This window comes from Aquarana catesbeiana, linkage group LG01 (genome assembly GCF_042186555.1).
Source record: "Aquarana catesbeiana isolate 2022-GZ linkage group LG01, ASM4218655v1, whole genome shotgun sequence".
NCBI lineage: Eukaryota > Metazoa > Chordata > Amphibia > Anura > Ranidae > Aquarana > Aquarana catesbeiana.
Window position 1 is genome coordinate 965,293,629 of NC_133324.1, and position 15,488 is coordinate 965,309,116.

Below are 15,488 nucleotides of genomic sequence, written 5' to 3' on the forward strand. Positions count from 1 at the left end.
CAGTGTGTGGCGTATAGTCTGAGCACTGACAGGCTGACCCCCCCACCCCTTCAACCTTTGCAGCAATGCTGGCAGCACTCATAAGTCTATTTCCCAAAGACGACCTCTGGATATGACGCTGAGCACGTGCACTCAACTTCTTTAGTGAACCATGGCAAGGCCTGTTCTGAGTGGAACCTGTCCTGTTAAACCGCTGTATGGTCTTGGCCACCGTGCTACAGCTCAGTTTCAGGGTCTTGGCAATCTTCTTATAGCCTAGGCCATCTTTATGTAGAACAAAAATTATTTTTTCAGATCCTCAGAGAGTTCTTTGCCTAGAGGCGCCATGTTAAATTTCCAGTGACCAGTATGAGAGAGTGAGAACGATAACACCAAATTTAACACACCTGCTCCCCATTCACACCTGAGACCTTGTAACACTATTGAGTCAAACGACACCATGGAGCGAAAATAGCCAATTTGGACATTTTCACTTATGGGTGAAACTCAATTTTGTTGCCAGTGGTTAAGACATTAATGGCTGTGTGTTGAGTTATTTAAATATGTGTGTGTGTGTGTGTGTGTGTGTGTGTGTGTGTGTGTGTGTGTGTGTGTGTGTGTGTGTGTGTGTGTGTGTGTGTGTGTGTGTATATATATATATATAAAATCTTAAAGAAGAGGAGGAGGAAAATGTAACTTCAGTAAGGATAATGGAGGTTTGTGTAGGTTAGGGCTGAACCATACTACTTCTACACAGAGGTGGCCTCGGCTCCAAGTCCAGCTGTCTATTAGCTCATACCGATTATAACAAGTCACTGTACCTAAGAGTCTGGCTTTGCAAAGGTTGGTAGTGTCTACGATCTAAGCTCTTTATGGTTGTGTCTTTAACCGGGAGAGGAAGACTGAACTTCCTCCCTAGTTGTCATTGATTTGTTGCCACCCAGGAGATCCATGTGCTCTTGTAGGAACTTCATGCTCCTGCTGCTCCTATGATCTAATCTCTCTCTGTAGATTTACTTTCTTATTATATGTAGCTGTGTGCTGTATAGTTCTGTCAGTGTGTACAAAGCCAGGCATTGTATTTAAAAGCCAAGTCCATCCAAAAACTAGTTCTTAGCATGTTTTTTTCTTTTATTTCCTTGAGGCTGCAGTGGTGAAGTCTTCCTGTCCGAATTCCAAATTCTGCCTCATGTCTGTGCCCAGTACCAAGCCAAAACAATATTTCCTCAACCCCATAACCCACTCATATGCATTCGCTTTAGGCTGGGTCCACACTAACGCCGCATGCAGTTCACAGCAGGGGTCTGATGTGTCCCTGTTCACCATTTCTGGTCCGATTCAAACCCAAATTTTTGTCTGAATTCGGACCTGAAAATGGGCCAAAATTTGCACCAGAGCCGCAGCGGAGATATGTAAACTGGCTCCATAGAGAACTGGTCAAAATCTCCTGCTTTTGCGAATTGAATTTGTAATAGTGTGAACCCAGCCTTAAATTTCAGAATAGGAGCGATAAGTGTGCTCTCCAGCTATAATATTAAAACCTTCATTATGGCTTTGTAGGAGGGGGAAGGGGAAAAAAAGAACACTACTGGGAGTAAAACTCACCATTGTGGGAGGGGCAGAGGCACAAATGACTGCTAGTAAATATCCATATTGTGGGAGGGGAAGAGGTACAACCTAGGGAAAGCTCACCATTGTGGGAGGGGCAGGAGGTACAACCTACTGCAGGGAAAGCTCACCATTGTGGAAGGGGCAGAGATACAACCTACTGCAGGGAAAGCTCACCATTGTGGAAGGGGCAGAGGTACAACCTACTGCAGGGAAAGCTCACCATTGTGGGAGGGGCAGAGGTACAACCTACTGCAGGGAAAGCGCAACAGTGTGGGAGGGGCAGAGGCATAACACCCGGACTGCAGACCCCTGGAGGGGCACAAGGTACTGTTTTTTCATCCAAGATGCTTCCAGTGACACTAATTATCAGCCTCACTACCCTGACCACATTCATGCCCATCAATGACCTTAATAATGTGGGGAAGCACTGGGTGATCCTGGTGGTCACCTCCAGTGGCTGGTAAAACTACAGACATCAGGCAAATTTGTGTCAAGAAAAAGGTCATCCCTGATGAGCAGATCGGGATGAAGATGTACTACAATATTGCAGAGAATGAAGAGAATCCAACAACAGGAATCATTCTAAACTGGCCCAACAGGACAGACATTTATACAGCAGTGCTGAAAAACTACACAAAAAAAGTTTGTCACTCCTGACAACTTCCTGGCGGTTCTGAGAGGTGACACAGAGGCAGCGAAGGGAAAAGGATCTGGGCAGGTGATTAAGGCTGGATTCACACCTATGCATTTTTTGTGCTTTTTGCATTTTGCAGATTTGCACTACAGTCCATTTAACATGGTTTCCTATGGAACAAGTTCTGTAGTGCAAATCTGCAAAATGCAAAAAGCACTAAAAATGCATAGGTGTGAATCCAGCCTAAGAGTGGACTTAACCATATCTTTATCTTATTCCCTGATCACAGATCTCTGGGTCTGCTGGCCTTTCCCTGTGATGACCTCAACGTTGAGTAACTTTACCAAATTCTACCTCATTTATGTGCCCAGTACCAAGGCAAAACATGGCATCCCCTCAACCTTTAACTCACTCAAATACATTCACTTTAATTTTAGAATAGAGCGATAAATGTGCTCTCCAGCTATAATAAAACCTTCATTATGGCCTTGTAAATGCACACTACTATGTGGAAATCTAACCCTAGTTGGAGGGGAAGAGACACAAAATACTGGGAGTAAATCTCACCATTGTAGGAGGGGCAGAGGCATAACACTCAGACTGCTAGAGGGGAGCAGGGTACTGTTACTTCATCCAAGATGCTTCCAGTGACACTAATCCTCAGCCTCGCTGTCCTGGCCACCATGACCATCCATGCCCATCAATTACCTAGGTAATGGGGGAAAGCAATGGGTGATCCTGGTGGCTGGCTCCTATGGTTGGTAAAACTACAGACATCAGGCTGACGTGTGCAAGCTTATCAAATTGTCAAGAAGAACGGCATCCCTGAAGAGCAGATTGGGGTGATGATGTACTACGATATTGCAGATAATGAAGAGAATCCAACAAAAGGAATCATTCTAAACTGGCCCAACATGGTAGTCAATTCTTAGGATAGCGAGGGCAATTTGTTACAAAAAGACCTGAAGCACCAAACTGTATGTTGTCTACCGGGCGCTCGGGTTTGGCACATCACGGATTTGGTGGACAGATTACCGGGAGAGGCTGGGCAAGACCCAGCTGTCATGGTGCATGTTGGCACTAATGACAAAGTCAGAGGCAGATGTGTCGTAAAAAACAATTTTAGGGACCTAGGAGCTAAATTGAGGAATAGGACCTCCAAGGTAGTGTTCTCATAAATACTACCAGAACCTCGAGCCACACCAGAAATACAGCGGAAAATTAGGGAAGTAAAAAAGTGGCTGAGGAGCTGGTGTATAAAGGAGGGGTTCGGGTTCCTGGAGAACTGGGTCGACTTCTCAGTCGGTTACCAACTCTTTAGCAGGGACAGACTGCACCTTAATGGGGAACGTGCAGCTCGGCTGGGAGAGAGGTTGGCTAAAAAGTTAGAGGGACTTTTAAACTAGGCAATGGGGGGAGGGTCCAGATGTATGTAGCAAATGTGGAACAAATTTCAGACCCTCAACCCGAATTAAGTATAGCAACAAGTCTTATTTGCAACCTCAGGACACCCAATAAGGAGATAGTATGTGTCCAGACAAAACTATGTGGCTTGTTCACTAATGCCAGGAGTCTGGCGGACAAGCTGGGAGAACTAGAGCTACCGTTTTACAGTTTTTGTGTCCTTCAAAAGATGGATAACTTTACAGTAACTAAAGACTTACATTAATTTGCGAGAAACTTGACATATAAATATATCTTCGATAAGGACAATGGACAAATAGGAGTAAGGGAGGAGGATATATATAAGGGCTTTTAGGTCTAGGACTTCATGACACTTAAGACCCTTATCCAACCATTAGACGAGAATGAGAGCTTAGATGGAGTCGAATCTACAGCTCCTTCCCCTTCAGATGAGAAATAGGAGGTGGAACCTACACCACTTAAATTCAAAGCTAAATCCCCAAAAATTCCCCCAACTTCAGACTTGCCCAGCTGTGTGGGCATTTCTTAACCACTTCAATATCCGTCCAGAGACATATGACGTCTACAGATGGGATCTCCCATCCTGGGTGGACTTCATGACAGCCTGGGCTTCCCAGATGCCTAGGGGGCACGCAAGCCTGCCGCGTTGTTTGGGACCCGGTGCGTGTGCCCGGCGGCTGCAATGTCCGCCGGGCACCCGCGATTGCCCGTTAACCCAGGCCGGACCGTGGATCTGTGTGTGTAAACACACAGATTCACGTCCTGTCAGTTGAGAGGAGAGCAATCTGTGCTCCCAGTACAGCGGAACACTGATCGGTCTACTCCCCTTGTACGTCCCCGCCCCAACAGTTAGAAACACTCCCTTAGGAAACATATTTAACCCCTTGTGTCCCCCTAGTGGTTAACCCCTTCACTGCCTGTCACATTTACACAGTCATAAATGCAATTTTATAGCATTGATCGTTGTATAAATGTGAATGGTCCCAAAAATGTGTCAAAAGTGTCCGATGTGTCCGCCATGTCGCAGTCACGAAAAAAAAAAAAATCGCGATCGCCGCTATTACTAGTAAAAAAAATAAATCTTTTTTTTTTTTAAATGCCATAAATCTATCACGTATTTTGTAGACGCTATAACTTTTGCGCAAACCAATCAATATACGCTTATTGCGATTTTTTTTACCAAAAATATGTAGAAGAATACGTATCGACCGAAACAGAGGAAAAAATTATTTAAAAAAAAAAAAAAAAATTGGGATATTATAGCAAAAAGTAAAAAATAGTGTGTTTTTTTCAAAATTGTCGCTCCTCTTTTGTTTATAGCGCAAAAAATAAAAACCTTCTATTTGTGGGGAAAAAAGGGACGTCAATTTTTTTGGGTACACATCGCACGACCGCGCAATTGTCATTTAAAGTGCGACAGCGCTGAAAACTAAAAATTGGCCTGGGAAGGAAGGGGGTGAAAATGCCCTGTATTGAACCGGTTAAACAAACCTTAAAGTTGAAAATGTTTCCTTCCCACGTCCCAGTATAAGTATAATCTCACACAAACGGCCCTCTCCAATATTACTCAGAACAATCAGATTATCGTAAAACCGTCCGACAAAGGTGGTAATGTGGTCGTGATGGACAAGGACCAAATACATTCAGATGTGTGAAAAATTCCTGAATATTAAGGAGTGGTATCAGCAAGTCTCTATAGAGCAGTTAACCAAATCTAGGTCCCAGTATAAAGCAATAATGGCTCAGGCATATCAACAGGCCCTTATTGACAAGGATCTTTACACGCCCACCTTTTATGCCCTTCCTAAGGTCCACAAGAATCTTATCAATCCTCCCGGATGCCCGATAATCTCAGGTATAGGATGTCATACTGAAACAGCTAGTAAGTATGTGTATGTACAATCAATTACAGCCCCATGTTGCGTGTCTACAATGGTACCTAAAAGATACCTTGGAACTACTTAAGGTGATTGAGGGTCTTATTGTCCCTCCGGGAGCTATTCTAGTTGCGACTGATATTGAGGCCCTCTATTCTAGTATTCCCCACCAAAAAGGGTATTGAGGTTATCTGAACTTTCCTACGGGAACAGGACAGGAACAACTGGAAACTCTGCAAATTCATAGCTACTTTGCTAGAGCATATCCTTACTACTAATATTTTTCTTTTTAATGGTTCCTCCTACCTCCAGGTACAGGGAGTTGCAATAGGGACATCCTGTGTCCCATCATATGCCAACCTGTACCTGGAGGGGGTGGGAAAGAACCCTGTTTTCAGATTACGGTGCGTCGATATATCTCCGCCACATATTACTTTGGCAAAGGTATATCAACAACGTACTCATCATCTGGACAGGTACCATGGCTGAGCTTTCTGATTTCATGACATATATCTTGGTTAATCAATTCAATTTGAAGTTTACCATGCAGTCGGACATGCATAATATTCCATTTCTGGATTTGCCATTATTTCTTAATCCTGATGGCTCTATGTATTAGTAGTTTGTACTGTAAGGTAAGGTGTGTAGGTTGAGGATGTGGCTAGGTTTTTATATTTTATGGACCCTAAATATTTAAACGTAAACTTTAATGACATCGAAAAAGTGAATCAATTTATAATGCCAAGTAAATACTTAAAGCAAATGCGCAACTTTTTCCATACTGTATTTTTTTTATGCAAGTCAACAATGATATATAGACAAGAATGAAAACCCATAAACTCATAACCCATGACATCATCGGTAAAAGTTTTGAATCCTTGATAAGTATCTCCAGAACTCCCACAGAATGCCACAGGCTTCTGGGGGCAGCAAATGACTCCTTTCTTAAAGCTATCGGTAAAGCCCAAAATGACCAAATATTGGATTTGAGTGTCAAGCTAGATATTATATTTTATCTGGGAAGCTGTTCTGGTACTTCATCAACTGCGAGACCAAGGGTGGTCAAGAATATGACTGTGTAGTAGTGGGAGAAAAGAGTGGACCACCAGTAGGTCACTTCCGAGCACACAGTGTCTTTTACAATCATTGGGGTCCAACTGTATAGACACCGATGAACCAAGTAGCAGCATTTGCTTTGACAGGAAAAGAAGAAATGAGGATCAATGTATATTTTGAGTGAGCAAATCAAACCCTGCTGGATAAGACTCTGCAGAGAACCACTTACAACTTTGTGTTTTTAGGTAGGAATTCCAGAAGACGTGATAAAAAGATGTGCTGTTCAGATTCCCAATGCCCTCAAATTCATAGCAGAGAAAGGACTTGTACACATGGATTTGAAGACAGAAAATGTTTTGGTATTTGAAAAGGAATGCCAGTGTGTGAAGATCAAACTTTGGCCTTGCTAAGGTCAGAGGGACAGTGATAACATCCAGGTGTTGCAGCAAATCCTACATGGCCCTAGAAATGCATGACGTGACTATTTCAGGTGGACTGGTTGTAGATCACATCCTCGATGTGTGGGCGTTTGGTGTTATCTGCTGCCTACTGAGTTTTTTATGACAGATAGCCATCCTTGATGATGAAGGATTTAAGCCTTTGGTTGACTGGCAAAACAATTTAAAGATGGATAACCCTCCTGAAGCATGGAGAAAGCTTCCCACTGGGATACAAAGGATGTTTATTGAGCTTTTGGCTATTGATTACACCAAAAGAAGTCAAAGTACCAAAGTCCTTAAATACACGAGTGAAAGTTGGAAAGAAGAGAATCCCATTAAAAGATATTTGTCTGCACAGTCTGAGGAACCATTGGCTTCCCACCTGAACACATCACAGAGCACTGTTTTCATCACATCAACTCTCAGCTCCTTGTCATCTTCCCTTTTCCGATGACTAACACTTCTGGATCTCAATCTGAGATGATTGAGATGAGCCAGATTCACAGGAGGACAACATGTCAGAGGCACAAATTATGTTTAATGATGAATTATCCTTACATATTGGTGTCAAGTTGGATATATTATCTGGGAAGCTGTTCTGGTACTTCAACATCTGCAGAGACCAGGGGTGAAGTCAAGAATATGACTGTGCAGGAATGGTAAAAGAGTAGAGAGTGGACCACCAATATGTTACTTCCGAGCACACAGTGCCTTGTAGAATCATTGGGGTCCAGCTGCATAAATATTAATGAACAAAGTAGCAGCATTTGCATTGACAGAAAATGAAGAAATGAGGTTCAAGGTATATTTTGAGTGAGCAAAGCCAACCTTTCTGGATAAGGCTCTGCAGAGAACACATTTCTTTTATCATTATTGGGACAGAACATTTACAATGTGTAAAATGACTTAAGGAGACATCATGAGGAGGTTCAGACTACCATGTAACAAGTCAAGTCATCAGTCCAGTATGTGAGACGTGAACAATGTAAGAATATTCTGATGTTGACAAGTGCTTGTTTGGTAAATATCTTTTGCACACAAATCTGACAGCAGATCAGCATTATAAAAGGAAGATAAAGGGGCACCTGTCACGCCTCTCTCCCAATCAAACACGTTGCTGTGAGCAATAAAACCAGCATCCAAGCAAAAAACCTCAGGAACCTAAAGAACCAGCATGTGTTTTAATGCAACCCTGAAGAAAACTAGACATCCCACCAGGATCAAGAGATTAGGAAAAATTACTAAATAAAAAGTGGAACGCATTTCCTGAGAGCTACATTTCAAGATGTACAAAGAAATATTTGGAATCACCAATGTTCTGGTCAGGGTTTTTGATTTTTAAAGCTTGCACAAGACCAATGATTTGGTTGTTTGTTGTCTTCCTGTCACTGGTCGATCCTAGAAATTATTTTGCCTTCCTCCCTCTAGCTTGTTGGGAAAAATATTTTTCACAATATATCAGAGGGACACAGACAGAACATGTTCTCCACCCTCTGGCTTGTTGGGAAAAGCTTTTATTTAATGTGCCAGAGAGACATGACGATACATGTTGTACCCCCGCTGTCTGATTTGGGCCCATTATAAAGTGGTAGTCAAGTCATTTAAAAAAAAAATGAATAGCTGCCTTTCAGTCTCTTTAATGTGGCCCTGTACTCACCCTCAAATGGAAGGCCGGTATCGCTGAAATTTTACTAGTCTGGGAGATTGTAGCCATGCTTCCAGCCTCTGTTGACAATGAAGTGGAAGTTCTTCTGGATGGAATGGTCTCCTATTCACAAGGACTACAGCAGGTATATGTGCAGAACTAATTCCTCACAGTGAAGGAACTTGAAAAGGGTGGCTATGGAAGCAGTATGCTTGGCAAATGATGGGAAAGTTGGTCAGTGATTAAAATATTGTCTAAAAATATTTATGTATATCTTTGTAAATGTGATTTTCCCAAGAGCTCACTAATTGTAGACTTACGCTAAACCAAACACACTTAATGAAGAATAGCAGGTATGTGCAGTCAAAGAATAAGGCCCAATGCCAGAATTGCATCTCTATACTTAGAAAATGTATAAAACATTAACACACATGTGTAAGATTATTTAGGGGAACTAAGCAGCGGGTATATTCTTGGATGGGGTTATGAAAATATCAAAATGTCTTGATGGGTACCTATCTGTCTGGAGGAGTGGGCATTCATAGACAGGCTGTATTTGCATTCATACCACCCTAGATAATCACATGCTGAGTGATGCTAAGACTATAAGAAAATATTAACAAAAAAAAAAAAAGAGATCCAATGGATATAAGGAACCAACTTGGAGCAGTCAGTCTGGGAAGTATATAATGCTAACAATGACCAAGTTATACCATTGAATGAAAATTTTCTTGTTTACAAATAGATTGCTGGGTTTCCATTTAGGGTCCTTTAAAATGTAATTAATTTCTGTTGTGTTCAAGTTCTATATTTAGTGGCCAAACCTTATTCCTGAGACATGTACATATAGATGTGAGGTCTATTGAGCATTTGATTATATGTAAATAATTGAGGGTAATAGCATTCATATTTGACACATTTCTATAGTTTCTCTTCAAAGATTTGTTTTCTGACTGATTTAACAAATTTTCTTTTTTTTTTTTTGCTCTCCAGGACACTATGGCCTCTATTGCTCATGATGTGTAACATGTTCTGGATAGAATGGTCTCCTAGTCACAAGGACTGCAGACAATAGACTTACATGAATACTTCCTCATTGTGAAAGAACTTTGAAAAGACATTTTGGAAAAGTATTCTTGGCAAACGTCAATAAAACAGGCCAATAAAATGTTCTTCCCTGAAGAAGCTCATGCTGATTGGGTGAAGCATGTTGGCTGTTCCGACACCACGTGAGTGATGTTCAGACGTCACCTCTGATGTTACTTTGCACATGCTCCTTGAGTTCTATGAGTACTGCGGCATCCATCTTTATTGAGGCACGCCGAGATACTGGCTTGGAGCTGAATCAGGACAAACGGCCATCACTCATATTCCCGAGTGAGACCTGAGCTACAACTCATGGACTTCTTGTCTACCTGATGTGAGACACAAATTTAACAAATTTTCTATTTTTTTTGCTCTTCGGGACACTATGGCCTCCATTTCTCATGATGTGTACCATCTTCTGGATAGAATGGTCTCCTATTAACAAGGACTACAGAAGATAGACTTACAGGAGTACTTCCTCATTGTGAAGGAACTTGGAAAAGGTGGATTTGGAAAAGTATTTTTGGCAAAAGATAAAATGGGTCAATAAAATAATCTAACCACCATTTCAATTTCCTCTACATAAAAAAATATAACAAAATGTATAGATAGATATCTCTATCTATATATCCATAAAAATTTGTTCTGCAAGATTATAGACTTTTTCCGAGAGGTCACTAATTGTAGACTTACTCTAATAAGAGCAGTAAGGCTGGATTCACACCTATGCAGTTTTAGTGCTTATTGCATTTTGCAGATCTGCACTAGAGTCTATTTACCATGGTTTCCTATGGAACACGATCGGTAGTGCAAATCTGCAAAATGAAAAAAGCACAAAAAATGCGTAGGTGTGAATCCAGCCTAAAGTAGAATCCCTGATCAACACTCTTAATAATAATAATAAGCATAATAGCAGGTATATACTTTGAACAATGGACATGCACATGGATTTTGAGCAAGATATTGTTTCAGTGTTTGACCTGGACTGCCATCCCATCAAGCTCACAGACTTTGGCTTTGCTAAGTTGAAAGGGACAGTGATTAGGAGGTGTCCTACATTGCTCCAGAAAAGTGGGAACCTGACCCTTCAGATGGTCTGATTGTGGATGGCAGTCTTGATGTGTGGGCCTTTGGAGCTTCCATGGGAAGGATACCATTCTGGACTATGAAAAATATAAGACCCCTTTCACACTGAGCCACTTTTTATGCGTTTTAGTGCTAAAAAAAAGCACCTGAAAAGTGCTTTAAAAACGCTCCCCATGCATCTCAACAGATGCTTTCACACTGAGGCATTGTGCTGGCGGGGCGTTAAGAAAACTCCTGCAAGAAAAACAGGTTTGTAGAGGTGCCCATCAATGGATCAGAAGATGTGTCATTGGGTCCCATTAATGACCTCAACTTCATGGCCTCAACTTCATGGCCTGCTTCCAGTGACACAAATCCTCAGCCTCGCTGTCTTGACCACATCCATGCCCATCAATGACCCAGAAGATGAGGGGAAGCACTGCGTGGTCCTGGTGACGGCTCCAATGGCTGTTATGACAGACATCAGGCTGTCATGTCCCACCCTTATCAAATTATCAAGCAGAACGGCATCCCTGAAGGAACTGAACAAGACCATTCAGTACATGTATGACAACAAGAAATATAAAAAGATGGTTCTATACATCGAGGCCAGTGAATCAGGCTCCATGATGAATCGCCTCCCCAACAACATTGGTGTTTACCCCACCACAGCCGCCAACCCTACTAAGTCTGCTTACGCCTGTTATGGCAAAGAGAGAGACATACTTTGGCAATCTTTACAGCATCAGCTGGATGGAGGATTCAGAGATGGAGAAACTGTTCAAGGAGACACTACACAGTTTATACTGGTCAAGCAACACACCGATACCAGGTATGTGATACAGTATGGAAACTGGACTATTTCCAAGATGAAGGTGAGCCAGTTCCAGGGTAGCACTAAAACAGTGGTCCCTCACATGACCCTGGAGCCAGTATACAATTATTAAGGCCCGGGATGTACGGACCAGGATCAATGCCTCACAAGAAACCACAGCCTTGATCAAGGAATCGGTAAAGAAGCTTGTTCCTGTGGTGACAGAGTGATGAGTTGGCAGAAGAAATTATCACTGATCAGACATAAAATAATGATTGGTTGTGTTACCCCGCAGCAGTCGAGCACTTCAAGAACCAGTGCTTTAACTGGCACAACTCCCTGCATGCATACTTCAGGAGACAGTTTTACACTCTGTGAATCTGGATACTCACTAGAGAGCATCACATGCTATGATTAATGTATGCCAAAATCTGCACTGACACAGCTGGCTACACAAAGACTTCCAGGGGAATGGGTGATGATTAATCCTCTCTGAAGCTGCTGCCTCAAACCTAATCTCTACTCTTATGCCCCGTACACCTGGTCGGATTTTCTGATGGAAAATGTGTGCTAGGACCTTATTGGTCGGAAATTCCTACCGTGTGTGGGCTCCATCACACATTTTCCATCGGAATTTCCAACACACAAAGTTTGAGAGCTTGCTATAAAATTTTCCGACAACTAAATCCGTTGTCAGAAATTCCGATCGTGTGTACACAAATCCGACGGACAAAAGTGCCACGCATGCTCAGAATAAATTAAGAGACAAAAGCTATTGGCTACTGCCCCATTTATAGTCCCGACGTACATGCTTTACGTCACTGCGTTCAGAACGATCAGATTTTCCGATCACTTTGTGTGACCGTGTGTATGCAAAACAAGTTTGAGCCAACATCCGTCGGAAAAAATCCATGGACTTTGTTGTCGGAATGTCCGACCGTGTGTACAGGGCATAAGACTGTTTATTCAGCATCACAAATCTTCAGTACAAACCCCAGCCTTCACACTTACATGGCCAAGTCCATCTAAGTCGGTTTGAAACCCAACCACGACACTACCTGCCTTTGTAATAGATATTTTATGCCTACCATGATTTTTACCTTCAGATTACACTTTTCTACATACTTGTTTTTAAATGTAAGTTTTTGAGGCTTGATGCCCTATTTATCTTTGACGTGGTGTACATTATTCCACTCATTTCTAACAACACTGTGCGTGACACATATATATATATATATTTTTAGCTCTTCCCTTTTTTCCTGACCAACTACTCCTAACCTATACTATATTCGATTGCCAGGTCATTCGTAAGCCCCCTGCAGTCAGATACGGTGCAGCCTGATTTGCCTCCAGCTGGGGGGTTCCCTGCCGGGCCTACCTCGGGTGGTCGGTTTCCAGGTATGTCCCTGTGTGCGTGGAGGTCTTGTTAGGTTGCGCCCCCCCCCCCCCCCGGGACACAGTCCAGCCATCTATCCCAACTTCTACTATATGTTCGCCCTTTAATTTTCTTTGTTCAATTGTTTACTTGATTTTTTGTATTTCTGTACATAGATCCTCATCATTGCTACAGGCTCATATTATTCCCTGATGAAGCCAATGTTTTGGCGAAACATGTAGGAACTGAGCTTTTGTCTTGAAGGCCGTTTCCATCTGGCCCACCTTACTGCATTTGATGTTGTACAATTTATGTAAACTGCACCCAAATTTTATCTACATGTTATTTTGTATGTGTTTAAATTTTGTATAATAAAGTAATTCTGCAATTTTATTCTTAACATTCTACGTTCATATTTGTTCCCTGGCACCGCTATAATCCCTCTGGTCACTCCCCTTATGATTTATTCAAAATGTTTTTGGGATGAGGTGCCGTATCCTATGTAACCTACCTAGCCATACCTTCATTTTATCTTCAGATTACATTATTGTCATTATTAATAATGTGACAGTGAACTTTTGACATATAGTTTGGCTTAAAAAGTTTCAGAACACTGCCTAGACATTCTGAGAAAAAGGACACCATAAAACAGCTCTGGAATTATATCTAGAGGAGCTCTCTGACAAAAGTCTCTTTTCCGGCCATTTGGTAGTATAAGTTAGGGACTAAGTGGAATGTCACTTCAAAGGGTTCAATTGAGGTGAGGGGGGAAGGAAGGCAGCTGGGACTGTTTTTTATGACAATTGATGACCTCCAGCTGACCAAGTATCTTGAGATTTTGCCTAAGAGTGCCATCTGTTGACTGAAAATGCAAAATCTTAAGATTACTAAAATCTATTGAAAGGTGTGGCTTTACCTGGGTTGGTGGGTATAGGGGCTGTCTTCTACAATAGTATATAACTAAAAAGTAAAAGAACATAAGGTTGTCTGTGTTACGTATCTCCATTATTTTATCTGTAGCTTCCTCTTTCTGGAGAACTTATCTGCTTGGGCACCCATAAGAAGAAGGCCAACAAAGATATTGCGTCACTGGCAGAAAGAATCGCATTACTAGAATCCCAACATAAGCATCTCACACAGAAGCCACCTCTTTGGAACTGCTAGAAACTAGGGAACAATTAAATTCTGTGCTTAATCAGTAAGCGAATTGTATTCTTTATTTTAGGAAAGGCTTCTATTATGAGCATAAAGACAAATGTGGCAAATTCCTCGCAAAAGCGCTTAAAGAAATAACCCACGCTCAATCTATTCTATCCATTAAAAATACAGAAGGTCGAAAACTACACAAGACAGATCACATCGCATCACAATTTCACACCTTCTATACAAAGCTATATAATCTGCCCTTGCCTCACAAACCCCCAGATTGCCCACTTTAACCCCGTCTGACTGTGAATCTCCAGAATCACCTATCACAGAGGACAAGCTTTTATTGGCTATTAAGGCTCTCAAGACGGGTAAGAGCCCAGGCCCTGATGGGTTTATGGCCCATTATTATAAAACTTTTACTGGCATTTTAAAGGCTCCCCTCCTCCGCGCCCTCAACCACCTCAAGACCTCACCAACCACATCCACTACCTTCACGTCAGCACATGTCGCACTGCTTCCCAAGCCGGTTAAAAATCCTACAGACTGCTCAATTTATAAGACAATTTCGCTATTGAACCTGGACCTAAAACTTCTGGCCAAAATTCTGGCCACTAGGCCAACATCCCTTCTTCCCAATCTTATTGGGCTAGAATAGGTGGGATTTATGCTGGGAAGGGAAACACTTGACAGTGTCATAAAGGCTCTCAACCTGATCCCTTGCGTGCACACACACAGAACATCGAGGGCCTTCTCCTGTCGACTGACGCGGAGAAGGCCTTCGATCGTGTGGCCTTGGATTACCTATTTGCCACCTGCAGACACATTGGTCTAGGATCGCACATGATGGCATGGATAGCGGCTTTGTACCACAAACCACAGGCGAGGCTTAAAATAAATGGTACCCTCTCAGAGGCTGTAGATATCAACAATGGCACGAGGCAAGGCTGCCCCATATCCCCTCATTTATTTTGTCTCTAGAAACCTTTATTCGCTTAATTAATGCAAACACAGACATAAGAGGCTTCCAGATAAGTGATCGCACCTATAAAGTAGCTGCATATGCAGACGACCTCCTATTCTTTCTATCACAGCCACACCTTTCAATCCCAAATTTGATCAAAGCCTTTAAACTTTATGGATACATATCCAATATGAAAATAAACTACACCAAGTTGGAAGCCGTAAATCTTACGCTACCACATGACTTACTCGTTAGAGCAAATACTTCCTGCTCGTTTAATGGATACAGTCATCCATCACATACTTGGACATAAAACTTATGGACAACTTAGTAGATAAACCCTTTTCGTGGTTTGGCAGGGCTGCCATCCT

The 15,488-nt window shown here is 42.1% G+C and overlaps 1 pseudogene; it reads left to right on the plus strand.

Moving 5' to 3' along the window:
- Window positions 1-1,934: 1,934 nt before the first annotated feature.
- On the plus strand, window positions 1,935-12,072 carry LOC141126812 (legumain-like; annotated as a pseudogene).
- Window positions 12,073-15,488: the final 3,416 nt, after the last annotated feature.